General features: G+C 44.5%; 1 protein-coding gene across 1 annotated transcript in view; it reads left to right on the top strand.

The window, feature by feature from the left end:
* The window catches only part of Cachd1 (cache domain containing 1), a 229875-nt gene that overhangs the window by 154949 nt on the left and 62887 nt on the right, over positions 1-12039 (top strand). The window lies entirely within an intron of this gene.

Genomic DNA, 12039 nt, shown 5'->3' with positions numbered 1-12039 from the left:
GCTAGCCGACATTAATTGACCTTTAGTTAGAATGATCTGTGGAGTGGCGAGATTGTTGTAAAGAAATCTGTTTAGTCAACCTCAATATTCTGTCTCTTTTTAGAATTATATACTTGGAACTTTAACTTCTCCATGTTTTGGTTTATAGAATGATAAATAAACCTACCTCATAGGTTGTTGGATGAACGAACTTAGGTATCATATGCAAAGGAATTACTAAGTACCCATACATAGCCAGGCACTTAATATTCTTACCCCTCGGTCCCTGACATAGACCATGCAGAGTACATGGTCAAACAGTGCTCAGGTATCAGGAGTGGGAGCTGAGAGGTGTGATTGGGGTTAATGACAAGGCCAGAAACTTTGTTTGGAGTCTGTTTTCTATTTAGCAGGCTATGGGAAGTAGGTGCTTGGTATATTTGACTGGGTGGTATTGAATAAGTCTGTTGTTCTTTAGATGGAGACAAGCTTGTCACTAGGTGTACTTTCTTTTTGTGCTTCTCGCTGTTGGGTGGTATCATTGAACAGATGAAAGTTAACAGCCTAACGCAGGTGTTTTGTAATCCATGTCCTTCCTAATCCATTGAACACTGATTAGGGCAGGGTTGGTTTTGCTTTAGCTGCAGAGACTGATGGTAGAAGACCCAGTCAAATAGGAAAGATGTAGTTGAGGACTAGAGAATCTGTGCCCCACATGTTACAGTGATTTCTAGAACGTTACTACTGTCTATGTTGGTGACCCTTGAGACTCAGTAAATGGTAAATAAGGAACACATGAAAAGGGAAAGGTGCAATTTTCCACTGCTCATCTGACAATAGTTTATATGCTGTGATTTAAGACAAACAAACAAAAAACAGCCGGGTGTGGAGGTGCACACTTCTAATCCCAGCAGTCAGGAGGCAGAGGCAGGCTGATCTCTGTGAGTTGGAGGCCAGCCTGGTCTACAGACTGAGTTCAAGAACAGGCAGAGCTGCATAATAGAGAGACCCTGTCTCAAAAAGACGAAAAGAGAAGAACAAACCATTGGCTATTTCAAAATGGTTTGTCTTTGCTTAGAATTGCATAGACCTCTATAGAAGCAAGATGCTAACTTTGTAGGAGTCCTTGCACAGCCAGCGACAGAGTCAATAGTTTCCTTGCACAGCCAGCGACAGAGTCAATAGTTTCCTTGCACAGCCAGCGACAGAGTCAATAGTTTCCTTGCACAGCCAGCGACAGAATCAATAGTTTCCTTGCACAGCCAGTGACAGAGTCAATAGTTTCCTTGCACAGCCAGTGACAGAGTCAATAGTTTCCTTGCACAGCCAGTGACAGAGTCAATAGTTTCCTTGCACAGCCAGTGACAGAGTCAATAGTTTCCCAGAAGATGTGTTTCTATCTTATGATCTTTTTTGTTTGCATTTTGTCGTGCAGAAAAAAATCAAGTTGTTCTTGCATTCAGGCTCTATACCACGTAGGATGTCTTGGGCAAGGCTGTGCTAGCACAGGGAGGGCTGAGACCCCACCCAGGGTGCATCTCACCACTGAGCCCTCTCACCTATGTTCACACTGCTGCAAGCAGAAAAGCTGCCCTTCATGTGACTCACATGAGCAAGATTCAGTGGATATTTGAAGCGCAGGAGGGAGGGAAGAAAGTAAGGAGACTGAGCAGTAAATCCACTGATCAGAACTCGACTCCTAGATTTCGGAACTGTGTGACTGATAAAGCCATCTCACCTGCCACTGATTTAATTCTGTCCTCAGAAAAGGACATTGCTTTGTTCTGATTAAAAATGTTTAGAACGTTGTCCAACCCAGAATTATAATTTTTGTCCCACCTCTCTTGTCACTGATTGTCACTTGGAGATGGACTAACAAACATCTTATCAGTCTTCTATTATGAGCTTTCAACTGGTTAATTTTTAGAAGCATCCTTTTTTGATTTTCTGGGAGATACCGTAATCTCTTGTCAACCTAAATTAAGACCAATACTAATTTAGGAAGCAATGCAAACCCTGATGTGTTCCTGCCCATATATGTCACTATTCAGAATGTGTTTCATTTTTTGTTCGTTTAGTTTTCTCAGCTTGATGCAAGCTAGAGGTTAGGACCATTCTGGGAAGGCGCATCAGCAGGGAACTACTTCTCTAAGAGTAACCTGTAGGCAAGCCTGAGGCACTTTCTTGATTATAGATTGATCCGGAAGGGTCCAGCCCACTGTGGGTGGTGCCACCCTTGGCCCGATAGTCCTGGGTGCTACAAGAAAGCAGGGAGAGCAAGCCAGGAAGCAGCATTCCTTCTGGTTCTGCTTCAGGTCCTGCCTGCAAGTTCCTGCTTTGGCTTGATTCAGGAATATGTTGTGATCCCTGTATGTAACATAAAGAAACCCTTTCCTGTGCAGGATGCTTTTGCTCACGGAACTTACTGCCACAGCTATAGGACAAAACAAACTAGTGTAGAAGTGCACCTTCATAATAGTAGTCCCTGAAGGAATCTGATAGAGGACCTTTGTAAGCAAATTTCTGAAGAGCATATTTTGTCTTAGGGTCATGGCTTCTAATCTGTTGTTCTCACACACCCTATCCCACTCAAGACACTCTTGGGTAGAAGTATGGCATTCGTGAGTCTGGAGGTCAAATCAACTTTATTTTTATTGGCTTCTAATTTAATATTACATTGAGCTTTGTTTGTCATGCTGGTGAATTAACAGTCACCAAAGAAATCCTGGGTTGATGAAGATGGATTATGGAAGGCATTGGGCTGTGGTAACCTACTTTGTTACTATAGCTAAATACTCAAGACAGGCCCACTAGGAAAAAAAATATTTTGTTTTGGTTCACAGTGGTGGTCCATATGTGGGGTTATTGCAGGTAATGGCCTTCCCTCAGCAAAGTTCTAAAGCAGCACAGGGTGACACATGACAAGGGACAGGAGCACTTGTCTGTGTCTGCAAGTGTCTCTGCCCTCTCTCTTTACACAGCCACCAATATTCCGTCATAGTGCCCTCCCCTAAGGATCTGAGCTAATCCTAATTACCTCTGAAGGCTCCACTCTTGAACCCCGTAGTCGGGTTGAATTTCCGTCTTCACATGGCACAATGGGGATTGAATTTCAACACATGAACTCTGGGGAGAGTTGCTCACACTATCATGCGGGACGGAGGCTATTGTAAAGAGGCACGCCTGCCCCCTTTTGACTCGAAGACTATTGAAGCAATAGGCCCCAAGAAATTGAATTTTCCCCGGTAATCTCATGCTGGGCTCCTGGTGTCAGCCAGAATGAGAGTTTGTCTCCTGGAAAGAGATACCACACGGCACTAACAACTGATCTGACAGCTTACTGAAGAGCTGAGTCAAGATGAAGACGATGCAGGCCCACACCTGGACAAGGACTGCTTAACTGTGCACATCCCTTGCCTTCCATTTAAACCGAAATGTCCTGTTAGGATCTGGAAGCTAGCCAGGAACCGGGGATAGTCACTGGCTTTTCTGTTCCTCTTCCCATAGGACCACACTGAGACTCCTATTCTGTCTTTTACTAATTCAATGTTATTTAATTGGTCTATTTGTGGTAGAGTGACTAAATCTAGTTTATTACAGCCGTCAGGGCCTAGACTTTGACCTTAACTATGCTAACAAAACTGCCTCCAAGTTGTAAAAAAGACCTACTACTAAATCCTTCTTAATCATGAGTAAAGAAGAGTCTCTAATGCTCTGAGCCTGTGTTTTGAAAACTGTCTCATTGGCATAGACATGTGAATTTCTCTCTACCTTGAAGTTGATTGTCCAGGCCTGAACTTATAACTTGTATTTTAAAAATGTTATATTTTATTATTTCTTTACATCTGAGTGTTTGCCTGCACGTCTGTCTCTGTAGCACATTTGTGCAGGGCTCTCAGAGGCCAGAAGAAGGTGCCGAGTCCTCGAGACTGGAGTTCGAGCTGTAGGCAGCCCTGTGAGTACTGGGAATTGAATCCCGGTCCTCTGAAAGAGCAACAGAAATATCTCTGTAGCTTCCCCCCTAAGTTCCCAATACACAGTCCAAGGCAACATTGAAAGACAAAAATATTAGAAGTAAACCTGGTACTTGCCTCCTGCTGTTCTACAGGGCTTCATCCAAATTCTCCTAGCTGCTAGGCTTGGTCCCTGCTCTTCCAGGCTTGGGGTATTACTTCTGTAATTACTTTATTTCTTGATGAGATGAGAACACACTTCCTCACGTGAGGCCACAGCCTGCGATGGCTCCCACAGTCTGGCGGCTGGGGTTGAGTTGTCTCCATCTTGCTCATCTAAATATTTTAATTAGCTATTTTCATCTGGCTGGTACAGTGTCCACTGATCGTGATGGAAAGTAAAAATCCGAACCTCCCCTTTTTCTTTTTTGTTTTTGTTTTTTATGTTTTTTTTTGTTTGTTTTTTTTTTTGTTTTTGTTTTTCGAGACAGGGTTTCTCTGTGGTTTTGGAGCCTGTCCTGGAACTAGCTCTTGTAGACCAGGCTGGTCTCGAACTCACAGAGATCCGCCTGCCTCTGCCTCCCAAGTGCTGGGATTAAAGGCGTGCGCCACCACCGCCCGGCTGAACCTCCCCTTTTTCATTTCTCCCCATATTCTACATACTTTTTGAAAACTAGCTGGAAATTCATTTTATTTATTCACTTATTTATTTTTGGTGACAGGGTCTCACCCTGTAGCCCAGCCTGTCCTGGACCATGCACACATCTGTTTACTTCTGCCTCCCCAGGGCTAGTGTTACAGCTGTGTGCCATCACCCCCAGCTATAAATTTGTTCCTTTATAAGTTCACAGTCTTCAGCTTACCGTGGTCCAACTTGCTGGTTCTTGACTGTATTCTGGTGCAGAAGGGCTCTCCATTCTGGAGAAATCGTATCTTGAACGTTAAATTGGTGTCTTTCCCTGGGCTGTGAATATGTAGCATAAAACGTGATACTGGATCGCAGGGGCGGGCAGATGCTCTGTCAGCTGACGCGCCCGAGAGCACGGAGTCCACATGCTATAGAGTGTACTGTATTGTCACATTCCGTCTCGTTTCCATGCGGTGCATATCTGTGATCTTTTCAACACTTTATTATAAGACGAGCTTTATCTTGATTTTTGCCCAACAATAAGTTAAGACAAGTGTTCGAAGTACATTCAAGCTAGGCTAATCTTTACTGTAGGTCATGAACGGACTTTTAGTTTAGGATATTTTCAGTTCGTGGCGCGTTTGTGAGCTAACCCAGATTGTAAGTCGAGCGTCAGGGTTTTCCTCCTGTTGACCATCATGATTTGCCTCCTTCCTCTTTGGGTTTCTCAAGGGAATTTGCGAACACCTTTTCCAAATCCATCACTTTATAGTTGAAAAAGCTGGGATCTCACAAGGGACAGAAGTGAGGCACTTAGCCAAGCCACAGATTACATGTTGTAGCAATGTTTACTTAAAAAAAAAAAAAAAAAAGGAAAAACTGGCTCGTGGTAAGCTCTGGGAATATGACAGTATGACAGACAAACTGATTTTGGTTCCTGTTCTGGTGTCACTCACAGCTCTTCCGGGTCGGCAAGGTTAAAGGACCAGCTATAAAAATGACGCACAAAATATTATCAGGTTTTGCTGAGAAACATAATGTTGGCTGTGAGGCTATTGATTGGAGGTCGTCCAGGAATAACCTCTGAGAAGTTGAAATTTAAAGCAAAATTTGGAGCATAAGGAAGAGCTGACTGGCTGGATGGAGGCCTGTTATCCAGAGCTAAGGATGACCTTGGAAGAGGGCAATGCACATCTGTGGGAGTGAAAGCGTTGGCTCTTGATGTCCAGTGCAGCTCCTGGAAGGCGGGAGGAGGCTGGAGAGAAGGGAGGGCCAGGCTAGCCGGGGCCTTGCAGAGTTTGTATTTAACAGTAGATGCAAGACAGCCGGGTGTGTTGTACATCTCAGAAAGATGCTTTTGGAGACTCCCTGGAGAAGAATTTTAAGGTCAGATGACTTGCCAGACTTAAAAGATCCTGAGGTTCCTCATTCTGCGTCCATTCTGTGGTAGCTAAGTCTTAGAAGAAGTAAGTGCCAGCATGAACTAAGTAGAAGTGCAGTAGAGGGCTGGGCCCATGTCCAAACAGCTTCCTTAGTCTTCCCCAAGTTAGTGATGTAGGAAGGAGTTAAGGCTCACATCACTAACCTGTGGTAAACCCCAGAAGGATTACGATCTGTCTACTGAATAGCTTCTCAGTCACGTAAAAACTCCCTGTCTTAACTACTCTTAGTGTTGTCTGACGTTGCCTAGAGCCATTTTTACTGCGATTGTTTATCAAGCTCTCCCAGGCCACAGCTCAAGTCTGTGCCATCTTCCAGCTAAGCCAGCCTGTGGGTCAGTGATAAACACAGGGACTTCAGCTTCCAGTTAGTACATGTCAGCTGTAACAGTTCAATGGTTGGTTTCTTCTTGTCTTTCTTCTTATATCAGTTATAAAATCATTTTTCTCATGCCCCGTCAATTTATTTATATCCTACATTTACCAACAAATGCAACTTAGTATTTTAAGAAAGACCTCACATGTATGTATTTCTTCTGCCTCTAGAGTCATACCCAGCATGAGTGCTAATTCATACATGCTTCCTTGAGCTTCGCCTATCTTCACTTCTCTTTGCTTGGTTTATTTTTAAGATTTAAAGTGTGTGTGTGTGTGTGTGTGTGTGTGTGTGTGTGTGAGAGAGAGAGAGAGAGAGAGAGAGAGAGAGAGAGAGAGAGAGAGAGAGAGAGAATGTGTGTGCAGAGGTGCCTTCAGAGTCCAGAGTACCACATCCCGTGGAGCTATCATTACAGGCAGTTGTGAGCCACCAAAGTGTATGCTGGGAAGCCAACTCAGGTCTTTTGGGGGAAACAGGACATGCTCTTCTCTGAGTCATCTCTCCAGCCCCTGTAGTCCTTGATGTAGGCTGGAGGCTGTGTGGGCTTTCCTCTGCCCACTTAGCGTGTCTCTTGTTGTCCTTGTTCGGCTCATGTTTAGGCAGGCATGATGGTGAGACTTCATCGGTGTCGCTTCTGATAATACTAGGAGACCCAGTCTCACAGCAGACTCCCTAATCCTCGGGCTCTTACACTCTTTCTGTCTCTTCTTCCAAAATGTTCTCTGAGACTTAGATGTGATAGTGTTTTCTAGGTGTAGCCATTAAGAGTGTGCTCCACAACCCTGCATTTTGATTGGTTGTGCTTTTCTGTAGTGGTTGCCATCGGTTGCAGAGACATTTCCTTGATCAGAGTTGATTACATTTATCTTTGCGTATAAGGGGAAAGTTTAAAAAGTAGCTGGGGGTGGTGCCGATTTACTGTAGGTCTCCTCGAGATCCATGGCTTCACTAGCCCCGATTAATTAACCTGGTTTCTAGTACCAGGCATGGTTTCTCTCTTGTTTATTGTCCTTGTCTTCAGGACAAATTTGAGAGCTGCTGGTTACTGCTAAGATATGTATGCCATTATTGCGCCCTTAGGGACATGGTGCCATGCTGTCATCGCTATGATTTGCCAGTGTCCTAACTGGGTGGGACTGTTGGTTGCTTCTCTCCCTTGGAAGTTGCATTGCCCATCTGGTACCATGAGAGCTAGTCCGTTCCAGCTCACAGCCCTCTGAGTCTTGTTTCTGAAGTGCATGGTCTCTTCAGCAATAGAAACTTACCTTCTACTTCTGGAGGTGTCTTAGTTAGGGTTACTATTGCTTGGATGAAACAGCCATGACCAAAGCAAATTAGGGAGGAGGAAAGGGTTGATTTGACTTATACCTCCATATCGCTGTTTATCCTCTAAGGAAGTCAGGACAGGAACTCAAACAGGGCAGGAACCTAGAGGCAGGAGCTAATGCAGAAGCCATGGATTACTGCTTACTGTCTTTCTCACAGTGGCTTACTCTGTGTGCTTTCTTATAGATCCCAGAACCTCTAACCCAGGGATGGCACCACTCACAATGGGCTGGGGCCTCCCCCACCAATCACTCATTAAGAAAATTCCTTTCAGCCAGATCTTATGGAGTCATTTTTTCTCAGTTGAGGTGCCCTCCTTTCAGATAACTCTAGCTTCTGTCAAGTTGACATAAAACTAGCCAGCCCAGGGGATAACCAAGAGCAAACCCCCACCCCCACCCCATAGGCTTTATATTTGGAGATTCTCTTAGATAGCCCTGACCAAAACTCGAAAGAGGGCTTCTGGATTCTCATGCCCGTTATTGGTTTTTCTTAGGGGGGTCTTTGACTCTTAGAGGAAATACTTTCAACACAGATGAGAAGTTTTTATTTAAACTCAATATGTGTATTTGCACAGAAAACTACATATATTTTGGTTTGTTTATTTTTAAGATAAATAGTTAATCGTATGAGGTGGTGTTATTTACAGACTTTCTCAACAAAAAGGGAGTCGCTGAGTTTGTAAAGCCTATTTAAGATGGCCAATGCTTCCATACTGATTTAGTCAGACTATTTCATTTATTTTGGCTTTAGCATTAGGAGAGAGTGAGCTTTTAGAATTTATGCAACAGATGTGTAGATCACGTCAACCTGTGTGCTACAAGGAGTTCTCAGAGAACATGCGCAGATGGAATGGGGGGCCAGCCCTCCAAGATCTTAGGTCTAGGGATCTGGAGTCTACAGTTTACCTTAACCATGCTGATTGTGAGGTGTCAAGAGGTCTGTCCCTTCCCCCAATCCCAGGACTTTCACAGCACACTGTATATTCAAGCTTGGCTACCAACTTTAGTGAGGAATATTGATTTAATGCCGTGTGTGTGTGTGTCTGTGTGTGTGTGTTAGGTTTGTGGAGTGATATAGACAGATACAAACATGCCTGTTAATGGTTTGGAGCCAAATACCATGCATCCTGGGCCAATAGTTTGGGCCCAGCTTTTTCCTGGACATCTTCCAACACCCTTGAGGAAAGAAAGAGGGGTGTATATATAGGGCCCTGTGTTGAGTTAGGCATCACCTCAAGTGGCCAGAGCATGTAACTGATACCAGAATGGCGGGAAGCCCCCCTGGGTTGCCGTCACAGTTAGTAAGGCTCTCTTCACCTCTGCGTCTAGGCCAGAGAGGGGCCTGCTTGGCCCTAGATGCTCTGTCTTGATGGATGGCTCCTAGGTCCTGGGGGTCTCATTACCTTCATATTCATCTTCCGCTGCTAGTGCCAGATAATGGATGAAATTTAATCTTATGCCAGAGGACTCCCAAGAAGGGGAATTTGAGACCCCTTGCCTGCTGCAGTCAGTGCAAGAATGATGGTGAGGATCCAGAATGATCTTTTTGTGGTGAGACTAAATGGATCACGCACTGTATGACTTCTGATTTATTTTTAAAACATTCCCGGTCCTACTGGCTCCCTTTTAATAGTTTCCTAGAGCCTGTTTATTGTTACAGATGTTACTTTTAAATGAGGTCATCGAGCTTTCCTTTACTTCCAAAGGCAGTGTTTGCCTTTTTATTGCAAGGGTTGGCAGAGCTTGCCTGGAGAACAGTGCAAATATGAGATCAAGGTTAAGGCTTCAGACCCCAGGAGGCGAGGAGAGAAGAGGCCCTTCTGTGTCTACACACACACCACATCAGCCTGACACCACCAGAGAACATGCTCATTCCATCCCGGGGATGACCTTAACAAGGGCAAATTGCCTGGCAGGAGGCAAGAGACGGACATCGTGATCTCAGATTGACTTGAGTCATGTGCCCTTCTCGTTCAGAGTAAAACCTCAGGCATGTCGCAAAAGCTCTCTGAGCCCATTTTCTCATGTGCCTTAGAGATAATCACATTCGGGGGCCTGCCTTATGGCTCTTCGGCAAGTATGTAGAAGTGATGGAGGAATGAAAAGATGGTATAGCTAAAACTATACATGTCTAGAAATGCATCAAATCCTGCATTGGTATATTTTGCATAGCTTTGGGGAAGAACCACCCACACCAGTTTTTGTAGATATTCTTTCCTTGGCCCACATCCACACTTGATCAAGTACATGCCAGTGGCTGCCTTCTTGCTGTGTTAGCAGAAGTAGTTTTATCCAATGGTATGATCTGAAAGGCCAGAATTTCTCCTGTGTGTCCTTCAGCAGAAGTTTGATGTCTCTATTCCAAACTGGAAAAGCTGTGCTGGTGTACTGGGAGGTGGTCCTCCATAGCATGGGGGGTAGAACAGGCTTGTGCAGGGATTTTAACACTTCTCCTGTGTGTCTGTGGGTTTCTGCCATTCTGGTTTAATTCCAGTACCTGAAACTTTGTGCATGTTAAGGTTGACTTGCTGAAGTTGGAATTAAAGGGCAAAAATTTATCAGCACAGAGCTTGTGTTGGCAACCCCTGCTTCATGTTGCTAGACTGGAACCTTATTCTCCTTTACATAAAAATGGTCCTAGTAGGGGCTGGAGAGATGGCTCAGAGGTTAAGAGCATTGCCTGTTCTTCCAAAGGTCCTGAGTTCAATTCCCAGCAACCACATGGTGGCTCACAACCATCTGTAATGAGGTCTGGTGCCCTCTTCTGGCCTTCAGACATACACACAGACAGAATATTGTATACATAATAAATAAATAAATTTTAAAAAAAATGGTCCTAGTATCCCTGGGCATGTATTCCTGGAAGGAGGCTAGCTGGCCAGCAGCACTATGTGGCTTTTTAAAGGCACAATCACATGTTGTCCCATCAATGGTCATCAAAAGTGGATTTCAGAGTCAAATGAGAAATTGACTGACTGACGCTGTGATCCTCCCTTTGTGTTTTAAGTGCTTCCAGTGACAGTTGGGAACAGCTCTGATGCCAGACGGCATGCCAGGAAGAAAGATGCAACTGACATTTTAACACTGATTGTGTATTTTAATTGCTGTCTTGTTTGTTAACTCAGTCCTTGGAGAACATACTGCCAGTGGCAGGAGGATGTATGCAAAGTAGATAAAACTCTAAGCATGATAAGCCTCACTCAGAAAGAGACTACAGCCAAACAGATTTTACCCTACTTTGCTTATTGCAATCACAAACGGTATGTGCTTACATACTCTATCCTATGCACAGATCATGTGTGCTTATGTAATTACCCTATGCACAGATGATATGCCCTTATGTACTCTACCCTATACACAGATGATACTTGCTTATATAATTACCCTGTGCACAGGTTTATGCTTATATACCGATTCCTGTGATACATTGGAGAGCTAACCTTGGCCTTTGGCTTCCTGTCTTTCTAAGTCAACATTTGCAAGGTGATGCTACCACTCTGCTCTCACATCCCCATCCTTCCACACAGGTTGAATCTTGGGATACCACTGTAAGCAAGCCCAAGTGCAAAGATCTCCTGTGGTGTGTACAGGACACCTTGCATTACACGTGGTAGGTAGGAGGTACTCTCATCCGGTGCTTGTTGCCAGCTCCATCTCGTAACCTGGTAGATCTTCCCTGCCTTTGGATAGCACCCCAAAACCTCATCTAAGCTGCTCATCAGATGTTGTGCTAATTAGTTAGTAAAGGGTTCAGTGTATACTTCTCATCTCCCACAACTACTTTGTCCAAGGCAAAGCACAGATTGGTTCCTTTGATCTCTTGTCCTCCATTCCACCACGCAATTCCATTCTCCTGACAGGCCAAGAACAAACGGAGAAGAGCTGATCAAAGTCTAGTGGCCATCAGGAGCATAGATACAACAGTGGCTTAGAGGCACTTGAGAGCCAAAGCAAGAGCGTCCTGTGTCAGATAGGAATTCAGTCCAGCCAGCATATTGATGCGTCCTGGCAAGTCAGCCACAGGGCTGAGTGCTAAAGAGACAGAGCAGATCAGCAACTTGCCTTCTCCGTGAAGCTCTGGAAGAAGGCAAGCCTGCATGTGGTTGCCTTGTTATACATTTGGACTGCCCAGGTGCTGTGACCCCCCTCCCCCACTGTGACCTGTCAGTCTTCACAGATCCATTTGAGAACGTTCATAGCCCTTGATGGTAAGCATAATATTGTCATTACCTCGCCCTTCTGTGTTTGATACTGAATTGTTGACTGGCAAGTATGAGAGTTAGAAGAGCTGTGTGTGAGACACCTTTCTACCTGCCAGGTGTGGCTTTACATAGGT

The sequence above is a fragment of the Chionomys nivalis genome, chromosome 11, assembly GCF_950005125.1.
Source record: "Chionomys nivalis chromosome 11, mChiNiv1.1, whole genome shotgun sequence".
NCBI classification, from domain to species: domain Eukaryota; kingdom Metazoa; phylum Chordata; class Mammalia; order Rodentia; family Cricetidae; genus Chionomys; species Chionomys nivalis.
Note: the sequence above shows the minus strand (reverse complement) of the source record. Positions and strands in the feature narration are given on the sequence as shown.